This window comes from Mesoplodon densirostris, chromosome 5, assembly GCF_025265405.1.
Source record: "Mesoplodon densirostris isolate mMesDen1 chromosome 5, mMesDen1 primary haplotype, whole genome shotgun sequence".
NCBI lineage: Eukaryota > Metazoa > Chordata > Mammalia > Artiodactyla > Ziphiidae > Mesoplodon > Mesoplodon densirostris.
The window spans coordinates 143,292,187-143,316,253 of NC_082665.1; the positions used below are offsets into that span (position 1 = coordinate 143,292,187).

General features: G+C 38.0%; 1 pseudogene; it reads right to left on the reverse strand.

Moving 5' to 3' along the window:
- Positions 1-17,632: 17,632 nt before the first annotated feature.
- LOC132491354 (cytochrome b5 domain-containing protein 1-like) lies at positions 17,633-18,319 on the reverse strand (annotated as a pseudogene).
- Positions 18,320-24,067: the final 5,748 nt, after the last annotated feature.

A 24,067-nucleotide genomic window follows, 5' to 3' on the forward strand; every position in this document is an offset into this window, starting at 1 on the left:
TTCATGGCTTCATCCCCAGTGCCTGGTACAATGCCCAATGCTTAGACAGAAATAAGTATTTTTGAATGAATGTATAAATGCATTTATTTAAATACTCATAGTTTTAAAATTGAGGCAAAATAGTTTAAAAATGTATAGTGCTCGCTTAAAAAAGTTATATTGCTTTAGAAAAATCTCAATCAGTTAAAATTGTATGCAGTTTGCTTCTATGAAGAGTTGATATGCTGAGTGAATCAAGCATTAATGGACACACCTGGTGGCAGGTGCAGGTATTGCAAAAATAAAGACTAAAAAAACAATTTGTCTCCATCTACAGAAGTGGTTCTCAAACTTGGCCATACATTAGAATCACCTGGGGAGGTTATACAGGTCTAATGACCAGGACGGACCCCAGAACAAGTAATTCAGAATCTTTGAGGGTTGTATCCAGGGCTCTATTAACATGTTTTTAAAAGTTCCCCAGCTGATTACAATGGACAACTAAGAATGAGAACCACTGATCTATAAGGTAGGGGATTTTTGCAAAACTATTCCCCATGCTGACGATAGTATAGGAAGTATTCAAATACTTGTTAAATGAATTAATGAGTGAGTAAATGAATGAATGGGTGAATGTAAAGTGTGTTGATAGCCAGCTGAACTCTTGAAAACCATTCAAAGCCAGATTTAGCAAATGAAAATACCGAATTCCCATTTAAACTTGAAATTTAGAGGAAAAAGGAACGTTTTTCAGTAATCCATGTCCCAAATATTGTAGGGGAGACATACTTATACTAAAAATATGTATTTATTATTTGCCTCAAATTGAAGTTTAACTGGCATCCTGTATTTTATGTTGCAACCCTATCTATTGATGAGGGAACAGTTAAGGTTCTCTTGTAAAAATCAGCATGTTATTAAAATATTTAAAACAATTCACTGTTTTTTTTTAAATTTATTTATTTTATTTATTTTTGGCTGCATTGGGTCTTCGTTGCTGCACGCAGGCTTTCTCTAATTGTGGTGAGCAGGGGCTACTCTTCGTTGCGGTGAGCGGGCTTCTCACTATGGTGGTTTCTCTTGTTGCAGAGCACAGGCTCTAGGCACGCAGGCTTCAGTAGTTGTGGCTCATGGGCTCTAGAGCACAGGCTCAGTAGTTGTGGTGCACGGGCTTAGTTGCTCCGCAGCATGTGGGATCTTCCCAGACCAGGGCTCGAACCTGTGTCGCCTGCATTGGCAGGTGGATTCTTAACCACTGCACCACCAGGGAAGCCCAACAATTCACTGTTAAAGTGGTAATTGAATCACTCCTATCTTCAGCTATAAAAAAGCTACCACAGAAACAGTCTATTATCCTTAGGAATAAACTTAATTTTGCACTGTTAAGCTATTGATAGAGTAATCATAAAAATGAGGTGAGTTCTTGTGCATTATAGATTTTCCAAGCTAACTTAGAATTTAAATTTTCAGTATCTATTTTCAAGCTATCAAATCTTATTCCATAGAGTAAGAAAAGCAAAATTCAGACTGTTTTTAAGACCTATGAAGTACATTCTCAGCATGACTTCTGAATCAGGGGCTACATTAAGGTGCTGTGTCTTGAATTCTCCACAGGTCCCTAGGAAGTGTGAGAAAGACAGGAATCCTTCAGGCTATAGACTTTATTTCTCCCTAGCTATTTTCTGCTCATTATACTGACCAGCTAAAACTAAGATTAAATGATAATAATGAATAATACTTGACTTTAATTCTGGAAAAAGAAAATTATTGAAACAAATCAGTTGAATAATTTGTCATGCAAGCAGAAGTATCAAGGACATTGCCTTTTTCTTAAAGGATCCGTGAAAGTTCCAATCCTTTGTAAATGGCAGATAAACACCTTTCACCAGAAGGTGGCATGCCCATATGTTCAGAAACTCTCCAATGAATGGGTGACCCAAAAAAGGATCAATTACCGTTTGATTATCAGTGTGGAAAGAATGGAATGATGAAAAGAGAACAGAAAAGCCTGTTCACATTTGTAATGTTTTCTGTCCCCAACTGAAGTGCACAGTGTGGACTGGTTTCTATGCTTCCTGCAGAATTTGCAGGAAATGGCTTGCTGAGAGTTAGGTGGTCAAAATTTTTGATTTTCTTGGAACACTACCTTTTATTGTTTGAAGACATCTTCAAAACTTGTGCAAATGTTGTAATAAAAACCAAACTTTTGCAGCAATTTTCTTGGTTATATGCCATTTCTTTGCAGACATGTTAGCAGGCAGCCATCCCTAAATCCAATGATGGATTAAAAAAACAAAACCAAAAAATCAGGAGGGGAAAAGGTCTATTTCAGATAGAAGTTTTACGCTGTTTATCCCATAAGTCTGAGACTATTTCGGCAAGGGCAAACTCCGACAAGCTATATATTTTCTGCATATCGCTCTGACTGACAATCTGAAGTGAGGATATAAGAACATAGGAACTCAAATTGATTATTCTGACATGGACTGCATATGACACTATGCTCTTTCACAAACATTACTGCACCTTACTTTCTCAGAGCTTGAGATGACATAATTGCAGGCTTTATCACTTTTCAGCAACACACACTATTTAAGATATCTGATGCAGATGTCAACATAACTTTGGAATTCAAAATTTCAAATTCTGTTTCTTAGAAGGATTGTCCTGGGAAAGTGGATTCAGGTGTGGAGTGCTTAGTGCTTAGCTCTATTTTGACTTTTGGAAGTTGTCCTCATAGTTACTTTGCAATTCAGTACAAAGATAGATGCTCTCAATTCAATAGGTTATACCTGAAACTATTTGATTCCCTAATTGCATTTGTCAAGTTTCAAACATATGCATAGGTGTATCTTTTTAGTACATTGATTTTATGTTTATTTTTTTAAACTGATACCTATGGTAATAATAATAATAATAATAACTACTTTTTGCTGAGGTAGTACAGTAAAGGTTAAAGGCAATGGCTCTGAGGGGTTTTCTTCTTGGACTCTGACCCTAGCTCTGTCTCTGATTAGCTGTGTAACTTTGGCAAACTATTTAATCTCTCTAAACCTTAAGAGAAAATAAATGCCAAGTCTCCAGCATGTAGTAGGCAGTAGATGGTTGGTAGCTGCTCCTCTAAGGGTAGAATTTGTAAAGTGGAAGTTAACATTTCAATGAACTCATCTCTGAATGACAGATAATGGTACCTCCCTTTATGGCTTTTGTGAGGATTAAATGATGTAAAGTATATGACATACTGAGTTTAGTGGCCTTCACATAGTAAGCAAGTCAATAAATGGGAGCGATTGTTTTATTATTATTATTATTCTTTTATCAGGTACCATATACACTATATCTATCACCAATAAAAATATTATCCCCATTTTATTAAGTAGAAACTTTGGCCCAAACAGCCTAAAAGGAATTCGAGCCAGCAGTCAAACCCCAGTCTGGTTCCAAAGCCCCAGACCCTTTCATGACAATCTATTTGGCTCTAACCAATGGCTATTCTGACATCAAAAGAGCTGACATTGGGCAACCAAGGAACAAGTTTTATTTCAATTTAATTGTTCAGAGATGGTAAATTCCTCGCACCACTTTGCTGATACTCTACTATATAGTTACTGAAAAGTACATTGTTTACTCTAAGTTTTGAGGCCTTTTTAAAAAACATCATAATGAAATTATCTTCTATCATTCAGACAATGAGATTACAGAGATTTCATAACTGAATAAGATATAAAGAAAAAGACAATATCATATTCTTTAAATTCTCCAAAATCTCTGACAGAATTATAAGACTTCTTTGTACTTCTTGGTGCATTTTAAAAGAACAAGAAAGCCGATGTGAAGTACTTTGTATAAGGATGTTATATGAAATTATTATTTTTTACCTCTAATGCTTAGTTTTGACTGATAGTGTTTACAAAATGCGCCTGGCTAAACATAATGAGTCAATCAGTTTGTGTTCCAGATGTTTGGGGAAATATCCAGATGTTTGTGATCTTAAAAAAGGATATTTTCAAAACAAACATTTTATTTTCCCACTTTTCAGCTGCATGTGCTAGCCTAGCTATTATCAGACTTAACTATAATTTGCTTTTTAGTGTAAAATAACCTGAATCTTTTCACAGAGAAAATCTGATTTCAAAAATATAAACATTAAGTCACTTTGGAAACATTTTAGAAAATTTGAGTGGAAAGATTGGCAAACTTTTTCTGTCAAAGACCAGATAGTAAATATTTTAGGCTTTGCAAGCCTAAAATCATTCTTGAAACTATACAGCTCTGCCTTTTGTAGAGTTGATAGGTGTGGTTGGATTCCAACATAGCTTTATTTACCAAAGCAAGCAACAGTGCGCTGCATTTGTTTGGCCTAGGTCTAAACACACTGAAGATACTAGATGTATTCTATTTTGGGTAATAAGTAAACATCTGTCAACATAAATTAGGGAGAAGAAATTTCAAAATGGTAGCATCTATCACTGTTTAGTTGGCCTTGAAGATGGGCTGATGATGCTTCGTGGGCCCTCACTTCCTTGGTCTCCCTTCTCTGCCCTCCTCTGTCTACTGGGAGGCTGACCTTAACAGACTACATCACCACTGGACATTTGGGTGACACCAATAGGAGATGAGAAGCTAGAAGGAGGGAGAAATTTTTCCAACTTTGGAGTGCCTCTCCCAGACACAGATAATTCACTGCCTACCAAACCTGACTGTTGTGTTCTAAGGGAAACCCATACTGGGCACGAACCTTTCCCCTCTCCTCCAAACACAAGTGTCTTGCTTCTATATGTATTCTCTCAGGGCAAGCTTCCTGCTGATTGTCACTTAGAAAACAGATGCTAAGTCTGCTAAGTATTGACTAAACCTGGGGTGTGTGGGTGGTGGATGTCTCTTTATTAGAGGACTCCAAGAAATACCTTAAAAAGTAAATAAGAAAGGAATTTATAAAGATGGTACCAAAAGCTGCCCTGTGGAAAATGGGGGCAAAAGAGCCATTCTGGCAATTCCTACCATAGAGAAAATTCATTATTCATAAGTTCAGCCTTGATACTGGCAGTGAACCAAGATTTGGAGTCACAGGTTTGTTGTGTCACCTCACCAAATGCCATTAGGGCTTAACAAGTGGTGTAGTATTTATTCACGTTTGGTGTCACCTTTACTACCATTCTAGAGATACTTCATTTTTTTTTTAAGATTTTTTTTTTGATGGGGACCATTTTTTTTTTTAATGTCTTTGTTGAATTTGTTACAATATTGCTTCTGCTCTATGTCCCGGTCTCTTGGCCCCGAGGCATGTGGGATCCCAGTTCCCCGACCAGGGTTTGAACCCGCATCCCCCCACACTGGAAGGCAAAGTCCCAACCACTGGACTGCCAGGGAAGTTCCGATTCTAGAGATATTTTAAATTATTCTCAATTGTCAGGTGTTATGCTACCCATGATATAATTGAGAGATGATGAAGTAGAACTAAAGAGGTGATTTTTTTCATGGTATCTTAATGACATTTAGAGATATTACTGTTTTGACTAGGTATGTGTCTACAAAGAGTCTGTTGGAAAAAAATCCCTTTAAAACTCTTATAATGAGCCATTTTTACTTTTATAATTCCTGAAGTCCACTTCCTGGAACACTAATCCTATGAGTCTCTGCAAAGGAGTCCTGTTATAACCTGCTCTTAAAGGATCACAATGCACAGGAGAAGATTAAAGCCTCTGGGAAGTATTGGCAGTAACTAACCTGTTTAACTTTCTTCACTAAATGTTTCCCAAGCTTACTTAACCATGACATTTTATTTTGAACATGATTTATTAACACTCCATGGAACTTACTTTAGGAAATGCTGGTAAAAGCTATTAAGATATTTGGCCTTAATCACTAGGAAAACTGCTACTATTTCACTTGATTATTTTTGTCATCTATCAATTGATTTGAATATTTATTTAAAATTGTTACCTTTGAACAGATTTATAAGGAAAAAATAATAAGGCATTTCCCAAAATTTCTGGTAAATAACTTTTGCCTGCCTCGAAGTGTTAGATCTGCTGAAGTCAGGTCACCAATAGTGCTTGAGAGGAAGTACGTCTTACCTGTGTCCGACGTTCAACTCAAGTATCACCTCCACTTGGAAGTGTTTCTGACCCATGATCCGGTTACTTGCTCCCTCCTTTGTGTTTCCCTTACCACGGCATTTACTAATCGTATTTATAGTCTGTGGCTTACTTATCTAATCCCACTCTCATGGATTATAAAATCCTTGAGGGCAGAGACTATAATTAATCTTCTTTGTTCCTAATATCTAACACAGTACTTGATTTTTAGTAGATGCTTAATAAAGTGAATTTTTTGATAATTCTACATGGTTTGAAGCTGCTCTAGAAATAATTTGCATTCTTACTAGATATTGAAGCAGTGGTGTGCCAGAACTGGTATATACCAACTCATGAGAGCAGGTGGTCAAAATTGGAGGAATTTTGCCAGCTACTTGATTTCCTATTAGTACCTTGATATCAGGCCATGGTGAGAGTATTTACAACATAGAAATAGGCGAAAGCTACAAATCAAGGCTTTTTCATTTTCCTGGAGAGCCAGTTGTTAAACATTTACCAGCATACGACTATATATGATATCTTTTATCATTTTTGTCATTAAATAGTAATTTAATAATAATAAAATAAAATAAATTTTAACTGTTTTAAAAGTAATGATTTTAAATGAGTTGTTCTGTCTCCTCATTTAGATTGCAAATTCTCTGGGGAAAGGGCCATTACTTTCTTTACCTTTATTGCCCCAGTGCCTAGGAACTTATAAGCACTGAATAAATAATTGTATGTGGAGAGACTGATGTCCTAAACAGGCTTTGTGTTTTGAGGAGTAGGGGTGGGAGTGTCAAAAAGGAATGAAAAAAACAAAATCATGTTTTGAGTTGATCCTAATGCTGAATTCTGTGTTCAAAATTTTGGGTGTACCATATATTATTTTTTCCTTCTAATTTTGTATTTATTCTCAAATTTTAACTATATTGAAAGAGTTATATTAAAACCAGTGACATAATCATAGCCACAAGATTATAATCTCAGGGATACAGGATTTTATGGTGGTTGGACTACACACAAAGATATATTTTCACTGATGCAAAACTTCAGCAAAATTAGCTGGAGTTGCAGGATTTCCTTAGTTTACCATTTTAAAAAAACTACCTTAAAAGACTGTTAATTTCCAGCGATATTAATCAACCTCAGGAACTAATTTATTGTGTGGAATGTGATGAGAATTTCAACAGGAGTTTTTGACCATAAGTGAAGAAAATGCTGCCTCTGCAATGTACCATGTAGTATTTATGCTCATGCTGTTACAGATAAAATGAATCTTTGAAGCCAAAAGCGTCTAAATCTAGGATTTCACCTAAGCAAAATACATACTCTAAAAATATTTTAAAATAAGATATCTTTTACATATAGTAAAATACACAAATCTTAAAAGGAAAGCTTGGGCTTCCCTGGTGGCCCAGTGGTTGAGAGTCTGCCTGCCGCTGCAGGGGACACGGGTTCATGCCCCAGTCCGGGAAGATTCCACATGCCGCGGAGCAGCTGGGCCCGTGAGCCATGGCCGCTGAGCCTGCGCGTCCGGAGCCTGTGCTCCGCAACGGGAGAGGCTGCAACAGTGAGAGGCCCGCGTACCGCAAAAAAATAAAAATAAAAAAAATAAAAAGGAAAGCTTGATGAATTTTCACAAACGTATAAACCTCTGTTACCATCACCAGATCAAGAGATAGGCATTTCCACCCTGCCAGAAAGTTCTCTTCTGCCCCTTGCCTGTTGATACTCATCCTTCTCATATTATTATTCTGACTTCTACCACAATAGATTAATTTTGCCTGTAAAAGACATATTTTATGTCTTTTTTTTATTGTTAACAAATATATAAAATTGAATGATTACTGTCTGAGGACTAGTTTGGGACAAATGAATATAAAACAGATTAGTGATTATATATTTATTAATAATAATGATTAGATATCACTTTCAGGCATCTAGCAATGCTTTCTTAAGGCGAGTTTTAAAATATCTTCCAACACTTTAGGAACATCTTAGGACTTGTCAATTAGCTACTACAATTTTATTTACTCTTTGCCTACAGTTCACTTAAACAGCATAGCTATTCTGTATGAAGAACTTTTCATAAAAAGAAACATTTTTTATTCTTTGAGCTCATTGTTAGAGGACCAAGAGACCAAATTAAACAGACAATTCTGTCAAGAAGTTTATGATCTAATGTCTATAGGATGTACACATCTTTCATCATTCACCACTGTTTGCTTTATTAGGCTTTCTCTCCTAACTAGTATGTTTAAAACCAGCCGAGGATTGGAATCTGGTTCTCCAAAACACTTACCCTATGGTTAGCTCATCCTAGTCAAAAGAAAAAGAAAAGATGTTTCCTTTGACAGTGGGCTGCAGGGATGTAGCCACAAAGCCAAATGTTCTTGCTCAAGTGGAACATTGTAGGCCCTGAACATATGGTTTCTGGGAGAAGCCTGAAGGGTGTGATTTTCTGTAATGTGTCTGCACAGACAAGATGGACTTCAGAGGCTGGAATGATAATAATTATCCTTTGTATGGTCTAGAGGTTTCTTGCTTTCCAAGTTGCTTTTGAGAAGGGGCAGAATGTGAATGGAATAAGTTCCTCAAGACAGCATTCTTATGATGCTGCTTTCCTGGTCTGCTCTCCAACTCTGAACACCACAATTCTGTCTATAATTGTCAGCTGGGGTCCTGGCTAGAGATGGACTATACCCTCTGCATCTTTAATCCCTTCAGCAAGTATTCCATACTGCCTATTACTGTTGGCAGTCAGCATCCCACCTCACTATTCCCCTGGTGGAGTGTAACAAAAGCCTCATGAAAGAAAGGTTAATGATTTCTATATCTTCCCTTTACGTTTTAAAAAAAATTATTAATCTATCCAAGAGACTCCTGTTTTCCTTCAAAGATATTTCATTCATCCTAGTCCCCTAATATTCCAAACTTAAAATTGAAGTTAAAAAATTTAACCTGAAATTTTGCCTAAATACAATTTCTCTTTTCTCCTAATTATTCTTTCAAACTTAATTTAAATTAACTCAATTAAACAAATATCTCTTGGGTTCTATTGTGTGCCTGGCACATATCCTAAGTCCTGGGGAAGCAACAACAAATAAGAAGCTCACAGTTTATTAGGCAAAGGTTCTCAGAGTGGCTGGGGTTACAGAGAAAGGGCAAGCCTGGGAACATTTTTCTTTTCTTTCTTTTTTTTTTTAAATTCCCAGTGAATGAGAATTTTGAGAATCGCATGTATTGAATATTGTGGTGTGACTTTCTCTCCAGCCTCTATTTTTCTTTTCTTAGAAACTTCCCTGAATTTTCACTTTGGTAGACACAACGACTTCATACACCCCTGGCTCTAGGGTGAGGCATGAAGTTCAGGCTCAAAGTAGATTTTATATTCTCATGTTTGGATCTCAGTGATTGGTTAATGGTTGTACCACTGTAGGAAATCCAGACTCAGAATGAGGCTAATACATTGAAGACTGAGACCTAGAAAGGAATGACTCCTTGATCAAACCAATCCTGAAGCCCAAAGAAACCCTAGATTTTCTAGTTTCATTAGTCAGTAAATCCCTTTTTAAAAAAAATTTGTTCTGTCTTAGGGTAAATATTAAACTGCTATAACAAAGAGACCAAAAAAAAAAAAAAACCCCAAATCAGTTGCTAAAATAAGATGGTAGTTTATTTCTTTCTTGTGTTATAGTTTGCCTTGACCATCTAAGGCTGAGGAAGCAGCTCTGCTCCATGAGGCTGTCCAGGGACCAAGAACCCTCCATTTTATTCCTCTGCTATCACTCGGGTTACCTCTTTTTGGGGAATAGTTGAAGCTGGGTCACTGCCATGTCTGTACCCCAGCCTATAGGAAAAGGGGAAAGAGAAGCTGGAGAGATATATCCCCAGTGTTTTTAAGACCAAAGCCTAGAAATGGTAAACGTTATTTCTATTCACATATTGGTCTAAATTTAATCACATTGTCCTATCAAGCTACAAAGAAGACTGGGAACTGTAGTCTCTATGTGTATGCCTAGCTAAAACTTGATTACTAAGCAAGAAGGGGGAGATAGATTTAGGAGACAACTAGCAGTGTGTCAAACGGTTTACGTCTAGTTTTCTGTTACAACATCAAAACTTCTGAGACATCATTATTATAAGAGGAGAAATTCATGTTAACATTTTTATGTAGTGAGGTAAATACTACAGAAACACAAAAAGCAAAGCATTTTCCCCCTTTAGATCTTGCTTTAAGGATAAAAATTACAGATCTATGAAACTATTTGTAGGGCACATTTAAGCCATTAGAAGGTTCTTGGGGATGTCCAATAATTTTTATTTGATCCTTTGTCTCACAGTTCCCTCTATCCTGGTCTATTATCTGTTTTTCATTCAGTTTTCTGCTTTACTTCAAAGTACAGCCTCCAAAATGGTCTTTTATTGAATATTTTGAGTTGTCTTTCTGAGCACATACAAAACTAAAAATGTTTTCCAATTAATTGTTGCTTTTATTTGTTCAAACAAGAGTATGGAAAAAGTCAATGGCATTTATAGAAAGGTACTTCAACCAACCAAAACTTTGTCAACATTTTTTACACTCATTGGGCCATCTATGTGTAAAATGGCTCATTTTAGTAATATAATTTCATTTAAAAATCACAATAGTGGAATGTTTTAGTTAAAGCCTGAGGAAACAATATTACAATTTTACTTGAAAAAAATTTACTTCCTTTTAAAAAATGGTAGCATCCAAGAGCTTATAGATTTTTTATGTAGGCTTTATTTTTTTAAAGATTTTATTTTTTTTAGAGAAATTGTAGACTTACAGCAAAGTTGAGAGGAAAGTCCGGAGTTCCCATATACTCCCTGCTCCCACACATGCATGGCCTCCCTATTTATCAATATCCCCCACCAGAGTAGTACATTTGTTACAATTGATTAACCTGCAGTGACACATTATAAGCACCCAAAGTCCATAGTTTATATTAGGGTTCGTTCTTGGTGTTGTACATTCTATGGGTTTCAACATATGTGTAATGACAAGTATCCACTATTGTGGTATCATACAGAATAGTTTCACTGCCCTAAAAATCCTCTGCACTCTGCCTGTTCATCCCTGCCACCCTCCTACCCCTGACAACCACTGATCTTTTTACTGTCTACATAGTTTTGCCTTTTCCAGAATGTCATATAATCGGAAACATACAGTATGTAACCTTTCTAGGTAAAGCTTCTTTCATGTAGTAATATGAATTTCCGTTTCCTTGAGATCAAGAGAGCTCAAATATAGCCATCCCCTTTTTTAATAGTCCAGCTAAAAATTTTCACTTGAAGTAATGTTTTTTTCCATTTAAAATATTCCGATTCCACATCAGATCTAAAGTGAGGCTTTTAAAAGCTTCGGGGATTGATTACTAAGTTTCTCAAGGAGCTATTTTCTCCCTGTTGACCTCCAGTATTTTATTTTCATATTTAATCTCAAAGATTTGCTTTCCTACTAAGGGCATTTCCCATGTAGCATCACTTCATTCTCTTTTCAAATCCTATGGTTTATAGATACAAACATACACAAATATACATTTATTTACAAATATGTATATAATTTTAAATTTTAAGAGTTTAGTATATTTAAAAAATGACAAGATGTTTCCCTTTACCCAACACATCCTTAGCAATTAGGTCTATGGCTGTTGCCTTTTTTATTCATCTTCTGAAAAATCTTTCTTAAAAGAGTTATTAGTGCAGCAATAAGATGAGTTATGACAATAAGCAACAATACCTCCCTTATTTGTTAAAGAGAAATTTAGTAAAGAATCACAATTATTAATCAGTTAATGTTTTATTTGTTTACAAGATGCTGTGTAATGGCTATATTATATATTGTATTGGCATGTCATTAAATTTAATTCATATCAATACAGAAGTAAAGAAGTAGAACTGTAAAATAAAATATTTATATTCTCTGTCTGAATTCCAAGTTGAGATACTCATTTCATGCCATGTATTATTTGTTACCAATCGGAAATCATAACATAGCATAATTTTATATCTGGGAAATTGCAGAAGTTTGAAGAAAAATATATTTCTTATTAAGTTGTTTTCCTACATTGACATATAATTCTTAAATTCACATAACATTTTGAAAGAGGTCTATTCATCTGTAAAATAGGTCAAAAAATATACTTCCACTTTACAAATTCATTATTTCAATGTCAGTGACAGATGCATTAAACATTGGTCAACAGTTTCAATGGTCTTCAAAGTAGTGCACCTCCACACCTTAATTGCTATGCAAATTGATCCAGTGGTGTGTGGGGAGAAAATGTTAGAACATATACTTCTTGTTAACTTTTGAAAATCTGATCCATTTAAAATGGCTATTTTTATGAATTCTTACAATATATACAATATTAGTACAGGAACACATATATGTTACTTATAAATAAATAGTGGATGTACTGCTTCTTTTTTCCTAATAGTATTGTTCAGTTTAAAAATTTTGTAGACACTGTCTCTAGATATAAACTTCATTGTTCTCTTTTGTATGACTTGTACCTCATACAGTACTTGACACAGAGTAGAGATGCTCAGTAAATATTTGTGAATGAATAATTAATCAGAATGGGTAGAGAAGGGCCCCATGCATTACTTAAATCTGGGAATGCCATGGAAACAGGCCCAATATATAAACAGGCAGAGTAAATGTTTTCCAGACCTTTTTTTAGGACACTTAGACTTAGTGATTGCTGTGATACTGCATTGCCCCAGGAAGCACAGAGCCTTCTAAAATGCATTCCCCCCCATTTTTAAACTTTATGCAGAACAAGAACAAAAATAAAAACAAATAAATAAACATAAGTGGTTGATAGGCTAGAATTCCGTTTGGACTTAATGAAGAGGAGGTTAGGGAAGAATTTACTATTGACTCTAAAAATGTGGAAAGGGAGCAAAATGAGGTGTTGACACAGATACTTACAAAACCATATCTTCTACTAATGTTCAAAACCTAAACCTTAAGAAGGAATATAATTTAAATTTGTTATAGATCTTTATACCTTTAAGTTTATATAGGTTTCTTAGAGTCTTTAAAATTAAGTAATAAGGAGAAATAGAAATTTAGGGGAGAGTTCTTCTTAGAAAGGAATGAGTGACTGCATAGCTTCTCATACAGAAATTACAGCCCTGCTGTTTAAGAGGGAATGGGAGTATTTTCTCAGGCACATGCACTGTGGGCCTCAGCAAGGTGTAGGAAAGGAAGGAAATAAGATTGGTATATACAGTTAAACTTGATGATCAAAGCAGAGGATATATGCAAAGTAACTAGAAAGACAGGAGTCTTGGCTGTCCCCAGACTGAATGAATCACCATGTCCAAAGAAAGGCTTGCCAATAAGGTGGGGCTGTTCAGTCAAGGAGCACCCGCTGACCTAGCAGCTGGACTTCATAGTGTTTGATCTCCAGTGAGTCCTGGTATAGTTAACAGATGCAGGGAGTATTACCAGTGAACTTTAAAGGGTGTTGTTTTGCTTTTTTTTTTTTTTTTTTTTTTTAAAGCAAGACCTTCCCCCTTCTGAGGTTCAAGTTAGTGTTTCTGCCTGATCTGATTTCATCCCAACAAGGAGCCTTCTGAACAAAGGTCCTTTTTCTGATTTGGCTGCTCACAAGGGCTCACTTACAAGGAGAAAAATATACTGGTTATATGAATTTGGGTTTTTCCTGATTCCTATGATAGTGGTTTCTTAAAGTAAACTAATTAAGTGGCTTCTGATGATGTTTGGGGTTCAAGCTGAGAAGGTGACCATGCTGAAGAGGCCAGCAGTCCAATCTAAGAGAGTTCTTACTCTGCATGAACTGATGTCTTCTTCTAGTTCACATTCATTTTAGGAAGCATGAATCTTGCTCAGGTCTTATCATTCCTCAGTGAGGATAAAAGTGAAATATTTGGCATTGCAAAATGTTGAAAGGCTGGCCTGAATCCAGGATTTGTCAGTCCGATGAACCAGCCTTTGCTTAAAGAACTTAGCTTGGCTACCTCTTCTGTGCTCTCTCTCCCTTACCCAGGAAGGAATTTGAACACAAAGCACCGAGTTCTTTCACCTCTGTGTAAAAGAACAAAGAAACTACAAAAAACTTGAAGAATAACTTGGACATGTGTTATGAGTTTTCTTAAAAGGGTGGCACAGTTATTTCACACTGTGCATCATATAGCAAGCCACCCCCCCTCCACACACACATATCTATTAGCAGCTCTCCTTCTCCATGTTTTCACCCTTGAGCAGCTATTTAAAAATGAGTCTCTCTCCCCAGCCTTTCTCTGAAAGTAGTTCTATCACCCACGTAGCCTGCATTTCACAGTCCTCAGCCCAGACCCTTCCAAAATCCCACCTAACATCTGGCTTGCCCTCTCCTGAAAATAGTGCATTCCTCATGCTGAGCAGTCCCCCTGAGATGCTGGAGAAAACAATCCTTTACCTCAGCTCAGCAGTGAAAACAAAAACTTCCTTAGAAATAGTCTTTGACATGATGTGTCACTTTTGTGTTAAAAATAAGCAAGTATATGGGCTTCCCTGGTGGCGCAGAGGTTGAGAGTCCACCTGCCGATGCAGGGGACATGGGTTCGTGTCCCGGTCCAGGAAGATCCCACATGCTGCAGAGCGGCTAGGCCCATGAGCCATGGCTGCTGAGCCTGTGCGTCCAGAGCCTGTGCTCCGCAACGGGAGAGACCACGGCAGTGAGAGGCCTGCGTACCGCAAAAAAAAAAAAAAGAAAGAAAAGAAAAATAAAAGCAAGTATCGGATGATTTCTTACCTTAGCATAGGCACAAATTCTTTAAAAATATGAAAATAGCATATTGAGAGACTGATTATTCAAACCTTTCAATTTGGTAACAAATGACCCTATCATAGGAAAAAAGGGCTTTGAAAAGAATTCCAAGAGATATTTGAAAGTATTTAGTAATGAAGAAATAAAAGAATTGTGGTTTTGTTTGTTTGTTTGCTTTTTGCGGTACGCGGGCCTCTCACTGCTGCGGCCTCTCCCATTGCTGAGCACAGGCTCCAGACGTGCAGGCTCAGTGGCCATGGCTCACGGACCTAGCTGCTCCGCGGCATGTGGGATCTTCCCGGACTGGGACACGAACCCGCGTCCCCTGCATCGGCAGGTGGACTCTCAACCACTGCGCCACCAGGGAAGCCCAGAATTGTGTTTATTTTTGATTTTACAGAGCTAATTGCTAGAAAAACCTTCCTCTTATTCTCAAGCCATTACCCAGTTTACTGTATTTTTATTCTTTATTTTTAATTTTTATTTTTTTGAGTTCATTCAGTCAAAATTTATTGAGCAGCAGCTGTGTGCCCGACATTGGGAATACAGCAGTGAACAAGATGGACATGATCTCTGCCCTCATGAGCTTACAATCTAGCAGCCAGCCAGCCAATTACATCCATAATTTTAACATTACTATTGTAATAAGTGCTCTGAAATAGACATGGTGCTAAGAGAAGATTTAACAGAAAGTCTTGACCTGCATCGAGAAATCAGAAAAGGTCTCTTTGAGGAAGAAACACTTAGGATCAGCAAGGTGGGAACTGGAAGAGTGTTGTAACCAGGGAGAACAGCCTGTGTGCCGGCTCTGAGGCAAGAAAACCTTTAGTGAACAGAAAGCCAGGGAACAAAGAGGGGTGATGCAAGGTAGAGGCTGATTTATGCAAGGTCTTTGCATTTAGGACTTTATTCCAAAAGCAACTGGAAGCCACTGAAGAATCTGAAGGAGGAAAGTTAGATGTTTAGGTTTGTTTTTCAGAGCTCACTCTGCTGTGTGTGGAGGACAGAGTGGAGATGGGAGGACCGGTTAGGAAGTTACTGCAGCAGTCCCAGACCAGAGGTGATGATAACAGCTTCGAGAAAAGAAGATGGATTCCAGAGATGTTTAGGACATAGAATCTACTGGGAGAATGACTGGGTGTGTGAGGAGAGGGATGTGTTTCTGGCAAGAGGTACTAAAGTAGGAAACTCTGGAAGAGGGATGAGTTTGGGCAGGTCCCATAGGCACAGGCCCTGTGGCTGGGATTACAGCAATAGCATAGCTTTGGTTCTCAAATAGTTTAGGGTTTAGTTGAGCAAACAAGATACACATGAAACAACTGCAGGTGGATACAGATGTCTCCACCTCTGTCCATGCCGTTCATAGTCAGCCCCTCAGCATACTCCTCTGCAGCCTACCCAGTGTCTCCTAGGGCGCCACCTTCCACAAAGATGTGTGCACATCTCCCTGCTTTTTTGCCTGCTACTGTCAAGAAACTCACCTGTGATTCTCATTCCCCTTCCCTGCTTAGGTCATAGGGGACCAAATCTGGCCACTGCCCTCCATGGTTGTTCTCTTTTGAACACCAGAAGTTTTCTGACTTAATTAGCACTTCTCTTTACCTCACCTCTGTCAAGCCCCTTCTTGTAGAGTCACCATCTGGCAAAGTCGACCCTGTCTTCCTCATCTTCCCTTCAGAGGTGCAGGCTCATCATGAATATACATGCTGTTGCCTCCTTTTTGCTCCCCCTTCTAAGTGGTCCCAATCCAAAGGCTCTTTCCCACTCTAATTTTCCTGGAGTCAGTATATAGCCACCTCTTTGCCTCAGAAAAGTCAGAGGAAAGTTTTGCTATGTGATTAACCATGAAGTAGCCTCAATAGCTGTGACTCAGCTGACACATAGCCTTCCCTGTGTCCTCTCTGCCACTGCAGAACTCTGCTAAGTCCCTTGCAAAGACAATAACTAAAAAAACAAAACAAAAAAGCACAACACCACAGCTGACTACACAATAGGCCTATAGGTTCCCATTGTGCAGTGAGCCTGGACATTGAGAAGAACATAGACTTTGGACTTGGGAAGACCTGGGTTTGCAATCTGGTTACTAACTGGTGTGCCTTTTGTGCTATTATATCTTGCTAAGCTTCAGAATATTTATCTGTAAAATAGTGGTAATGGTATCTGTCTTATGGGTAGTTGTATTAAATGAGGTATATAAAGCACATAGCATAATACCTAGCCTGAATTACCTGGTGACCATTCACTTCCTTCGTTCCTCTTGGGTTTCAGCTGCCAAATACTATTCAGAAGAGAGATTAGCCAGTTTTATATGGCCAGTGATAGACATTTCCTATTCCTGTCTTTGTAAATCCCATCTTCCTGCAGCCATCCCGTTTCCATCATTGCCAGAAAAGTTCTTCCATCCCTCATCCCTGTGTTGGACTTCTCTTTCTCTTACTATTGAAAAGTTCTGCCTGAGCTCTCTCTGACTATCCTCTTCTACATCTCCCTGATCTAAGATACTTTATTTTCTTGTATCATTCCTAAAAATTAATTCACTTCTAGCATTCTTCCTAACTTTCTCAGAGTAAATTGTAATTAACCCAAGGAATAGGACCTTTACACTTCAGTTGAGCATGGGAACCTCAGGCCAGCTCCCAGAGCAGAATGGAGGTCTAGGTCCAGGTACTGCCCTCCCCGCCCCATCCCCACCTCTTTTCCTACAGGGCCCAGAAACAGCTAAACTCAAAATATGGCTTGAGCCTACATGAGCATACATCTCCCTTTCTATAGCTCTGTGAGGTCATCATTGAAGTACAGCAGTACTGCAGGTATGTAGAGTGTACTGTCCATATTGAGATAATCAAATTCTTCCTCCTCATCCCAGATGCCATTCTCTTCCAGGGTATAATCCATGTCAGGTTCTCCCCTTCATATTTCCACGTGTAGCTGGCAGCATGTGCAGCATAGGGGAGATACCTGTGTAGGATTTCCCACATTGATTCCCGGGCCCCCACCTCTGGTGTGTGCTCTTGCGATGTGCACGTGTTAATGATGCAGGTATTCCGGGTCTTGGCGGACAGCCTCCCCACCTCGTAACGCGACCCCTGCCACCAAGGCTTCCCGAAATAATTGGCCCAGTCCGAAAGGGACAGCTGAGGCGGCACATGCAGAAAGCAGCCCCGGGGGGTGCGGTATCTCAGGGAACCTGTCAGCGGATCTGTGTGCTTTGCCAATGTCTCTGGTGTCTGGATCAAACCAGAGGCTGATGTCCTGGCCCGCAACTTCCACGATGGGTTTCAGCAGCAGGTCTCCCTTGTACTTCTGTAATAACCGCGTTAGGTCATACACGTTCCCCAGGTAAGGCACCCAGAGGTCTTCTGGCTGGTTATGTTGGGCCACCTCTGCTGGCGTGAAAGAGTGATGCTGAAAATAGTCAAAGTCTGGCCCGGCCACTAGGCCCCGATGTGGCATGGCTCTTGCTCTATCTGTTACCGACTCCTTTAGTAGCTTCCTCACTTTTCAGCATGCAGTCACTGCTGCATCCTCCCTCTCGTCCAGGAGCTAAGGTGAGCGTGTTTATCCACTCCAGGTTACTGTATTTTTTTAAAAAAAATATTGAATTTTGTGGTCTTTTATATTTCTGACATTATAACCGTACTATGAGTTCATTGTACACAAATTTTTCCCCCAACTTTAAAGATATAATTGACATATGGACTTGGAGATACATGTATATATTGCAAAATGATTACCCTATAGCATTAGCTAACACCTTCATCACATTACATAATTATCATTTCTGTTTTGTGGTGAGAATACTTAAGATTTACTCTGTTAGCTGCTCTTTCAGAGGTTCTTGTATTTTGTTTTTATCGTATTCTAGGGAAAACCACTTGGCTAGACTTGGCCCAGTGTCAAGCCACGTGATGCTACATTTCTTGGAACTTCATATTCTTCATCTGTAATGTAGGATTAATATTTGCCCTGCTATGGAGATTAAATGATACTATTAATATATGTGTAATAAGGAAAATTTTAACAACTGATACCACAGTCCTTCCTAGGGAGAAAGTTAAGGGACAGTTGCCTATATGCTAGAACATAAGGTGAGAGTTTGCGTTTTTTTACCCTCAAAATTATTTATCCCTCCAAAAAGATAGCAACCTTACATTCAAATCTCATAGGACATTATTTCAGTAGTATCATGTTGGAGGACAAAGAACTGTTTGAGGAAGATCAGCCTGAAACCACTTCAATCAATGTTAATTTCAGTTGTTTATAAAGGTCACTGAAGAGAATTGGTTACAAAAAAGGACACAAGGAAATTTAACCCAGCTGTAATCATTATTCCCCAGTACAAGCTCTCAATTGCAAGTGTTGAATGTCGTTGTAAATAAGGCTTAAAGGTCAATTTAAGAAGCAGAAAATTAAGTGGTTACATTATGGAGAACATAAATAACAGGTTGAGTTTTATGGCTTGGGCTGACTGGATTAAGTATGCTGTACTTCAAATTAGTTAGAAAGAAATTAACTTCATGTGTTTTAGAGAACTGTGTTAGATGACTCAACAATGGCTCTATTGATGGCAAAGACACCTATGTCAAATACGAAGAATTTGTTTCCCCCAGTTCTGTGGAGCTCCTGCAGTCAAGCCCCACTGGCCTTCAAATGCAACTGCTTTGGGGATTCCTCCTCCGGATGCAAGACCTCAGAATGGGGAGCCTGATGTGGGGCTCAGGACTCTCACTTCTGTGGGAGAACCTCTGCAGTCTCTTCAATAAATGGTGCTGGGAAAACTGGACAGCTACATGTAAAAGAATGAAATTAGAACACTCCCTAACACCATACAAAAAAATAAACTCAAAATGGATTAAAGACTTAAATGTAAGGCCAGACACATAAAACTCTTAGAGGAAAACATAGGCAGAACACTCTTTGACATAAAATTGCAGCAATATCTTTTTTGTTCCACCTCTTAGAGTAATGAAAATAAAAACAAAAATAAACAAATGGGACCTAATTAAACTTAAAAGCTTCTGCACAGCAAAGGAAACCACAAACAAAATGAAAAGACAACCCACAGGATGAGAGAAAATATTTGCAAGTGAAGCGACCAACAAAAGATTAATCTCCAAAATATACAAGCAGCTCATGCAACTGACAGAAGATCTAAATAGGCACTTCTCCAAAGAAGACATACAGATGGGCAAAAAGCACATGAAAAGATGCTCAACGTCATTAATTAACAGAGAAATTCAAATCAGAACTACAATGAGGTATCACCTCACATGTGTCAGAATGGCCGTCATCAAAAAATCTACAAACAATAAATGCTGGAGAAGGTATGGAGAAAAGGGAACCCTCCTACACTGTTGGTGGGAATGTAAATTGGTGCAGCCACTGAAGAACTGTGTGGAGGTTCCTATAAAAACTAAAAATAGAACTACCGTATTATCCAGCAATCCCACTCCTGGGCATATATCTGGAGAAAACCATACTTTGAAAAGGTACCTGCACCCCAATGTTCATTGCAGTGCTATTTACAATAGCCAGGATGTGGAAGCAACTTAAATGTCCATTGACAGGTGAATGGATAAAGAAGGTGTGGTACATATATACAATGCAATATTACTCAGCCATAAAAAAGAATGAAATAATGCCATTTGCAACAACATAAATGGACCTAGAGATTACCATACTAAGTGAAGTAAGACAGAGAAAGACAAATATCATATGATGTCACTCATGTGGAATCTAATTTTTTTAAAAAAGAAAAGAAACAAATGAACTTATTTACAAAACAGAAACAGACTTACAGGTATTGAAAAGAAACTTATGGTTACCAAAGGGGAAATGTTGCAGGGAGGGATGAATCAGAAGCCTGGGATGAACGTACACACACACTACTATATATAACATAGATAACCAACAAAGACCTACTGTGTAGCACAGGGAACTCTACTCAGTATTCTTTGATAAGCTATATGAGAAAAGAATCTTACAAAGAATGAATATATGTACATGTATAACAGAATCACTTTGCTGTACACCTGAACATAACACAACACTGTAAATCAACTATACTCCAATTAGAAAAAAAGCAATATAAGTCCTCTATAATGCATTCTTTTAAGTATGATTGTGTGATTAAATTGATAAATTCAATACTGTAAGAAGACATATGACGGGTTCTTCTATATCAATCATTTATATACATATTTAAGTTGGCTAAAAACTTTTTAAAGGGGATCTTCTCTTTTGGAAAATACATTCTTGGGTCTCTTATGTTCAGGCATATTTAGTATCTTGGTAAGCATCTTGTTGGAGAACTTGTGACTCTGGAGATGGAGAAACAAGTTTGTTTACCCCTGAGGGAATGAGGCAGGAATAGACGGAAGCAGGAAGCTAGAACATACTGAAAGTATGGGGCAAGAATCTCCTTGGGGAGGACCTTCAAGATGGCAGAGGAGTAAGACATGGAGATCACCTTCCTCCCCACAAATACATCAAAAATACATCTACATGTGGAACAACTCCTACAGAACATCTACTGAACGCCGGCGGAAGACCTCAGACTTCCCAAAAGGCAAGAGACACCCATGTACCTGGCCGTGTGGCTGACAGGGTCTTGGTGCTCCAGCCAGTTGTTAGGCCTGAACCTCTGAGGTGGGAGAGTCAAGTTCAGGACATCGGTCCACCAGAGACCTCCTGGCCCCTCATAATATCAATCGGTGAAAGCCCTCCCAGAGATCTCCGTTTCAACACTAACACCCAGCTCCACTCAACACCCAGAAAGCTTCAGTGCTGGACACCCCATGCCAAACAACCAGCAAGACAGGAACACGACCCCACCCATTAGTGCAGAGGCTGCCTAAAATCATAATCAGTTCACAGACACCCCAAGAGACACCACTGGACGTGGCCCTGCCCACCAAAAACACAAGATTCAGGCTCATCCACCAGAACACAGGCACCAGTCCCCTCCACCAGGAAGCCTACAAAACTCGCTGAACCAACCTTACCCATTGGAGGCAGACACCAAAAACAACGGCAGCTACAAACCTACAGCCCATGAAAAGGAGACCCCAAACACATAAGCAAAATAAGAAGACAGAGAAATACACAGCAGATGAAGCAGCAAGGTAAAAGCCCACCACACCAAACAAATGAAAAGAAAATAGGCAGTCTACCTGCAAAAGAATTCAGAGTAATGATAGTAAAGATGATCCAAAATCTTGGGAATAGAATGGAGAAAATACAAGAAATGTTTAACAAGGACCTAGAAGAACTAAAGAGCAAACAAACAACAACATAATAAATGAAATTTCAAACTCTCTAGAAGGGATCAATAGCAGAATAACTGAGTCAGAAGAACTGATAAGCAACCTGGAAGATAAAATAGTGGAAATAACTACTGCAGAGCAGAATAAAGAAAAAAGATTGAAAAGAATTGAGGACAGTCTCCAAGAACTCTGGGACAACATTAAACACACCAACATTCAAATTATAGGGGTCCCAGAAGAAGGGGAGAAAAAGAAAGGGACTGAGAAAATATTTAAAGAGATTATAGTTGAAAACTTCCTTAATATGGGAAAGGAAATAGTCAATCAAGTCCAGGAAGCACAGAGAGTCCCATGCAGGATAAATCCAAGGATAAACTCGCCAAGACACATATTAATCAAACTATCAAAATTAAATACAAAGAAAAAATATTAAAAGCAGCAAGGTAATCCCCATAAGGTTAACAGCTGGTCTTTCAGCAGAAACTCTGCAAGCCAGAAGGGTGTGGCAGGGCATATTTAAAGTGATGAAAGGGAAAAACCTACAACCAAGATTACTCTACCCAGCAAGGATCTCATTCAGATTCAATGGAGAAATCAAAAGCTTTACAGACAAGCAAAAGCTAAGAGAATTCAGCACCACCAAACCAGCTCTACAACAAATGCTAAAGGAACTTCTCTAGGCAGGAAACACAAGAGAATGAAAAGACCTACAATAACAAACCCCAAACAACTAAGAAAATGGTAATAGGAACATACATATTGATAATTACCTTAAATGTAAATGGACTAAAGGCTCCAACCAAAAGACATAGACTGGCAGAATGGTTACAAAAACAAGACCTGTATATATGCTGTCTACAAGAGACCCACATCAGACCCAGGAACACATACAGACTGAAAGTGAGGGGATGGAAAAAGTTATTCCATGCAAATGGAAAGGAAAAGAAAGCTGGAGTAGCAATTCTCATATCAGACAAAATAGACTTTGAAATAAAGACTATTACAAGAGACAAAGAAGGACACTACATAATGATCAAGGGATCAATCCAAGAAGAAGATATAACAATTGTAAATATTTATGCACCCAACACAGGAGCATCTCAATACATAAGGCAAATGCTAACAGCCATAAAAGGGGAAATAGACAGTAACACCATCATAGTAGGGGACTTTAACACCCCACTTTCATCATTGGACAGATCATCCAAAATGAAAATAAATAAGGAACACAAGCTTTAAGTGACACATTAGACAAGATGGGTTTAACTGATATTATAGGACATTCCTTCCAAAAACAACAGAATACACTTTCTTCTCAAGTGCTCATGGAACATTCTCCAGGATAGATAATATCTTGGGTCACAAATCAAGCCTTGGTAAATTTAAGAAAATTGAAATCCTATCAAGTATCTTTTCTGACCACAACGTTATAAGACTAGATATCAATTACAGGAAAAACAGTGTAAAAAATACAAATATATGGAGGCTAAATAATGCACTACTAAATAACCAAGAGATCACTGAAGAAATAAAAGAGGAAATCAGAAAATACCTGGAAACAAATGAAAATGAAAACACAATGACCCAGAACCTATGGGATGCAGCAAAAGCAGTTCTAAGAGAGAAGTGTATAGCAATACAATCCTATCTCAAGAAACAAGAAAAATCTCAAATAAACAACCTAACCTTACACCTAAAGCAACTAGAGAAAGAAGAACAAAAAATCCCAAATTAGCAGAAGGAAAGAAAACATAATGATCAGATCATAAATAAATTAAAAAGAAATGAAGGAAACAATAACAAAGATCAATAAAACTAAAAGATGGTTCTTTAAGAAGATAAACAAAATTGGTAAACCATTAGCCAGACTCATCAAGAAAAAAAGGGAAAAGACTCAAATCAACAGAATTAGAAGTGAAAAAGGAGAAGTAACAAC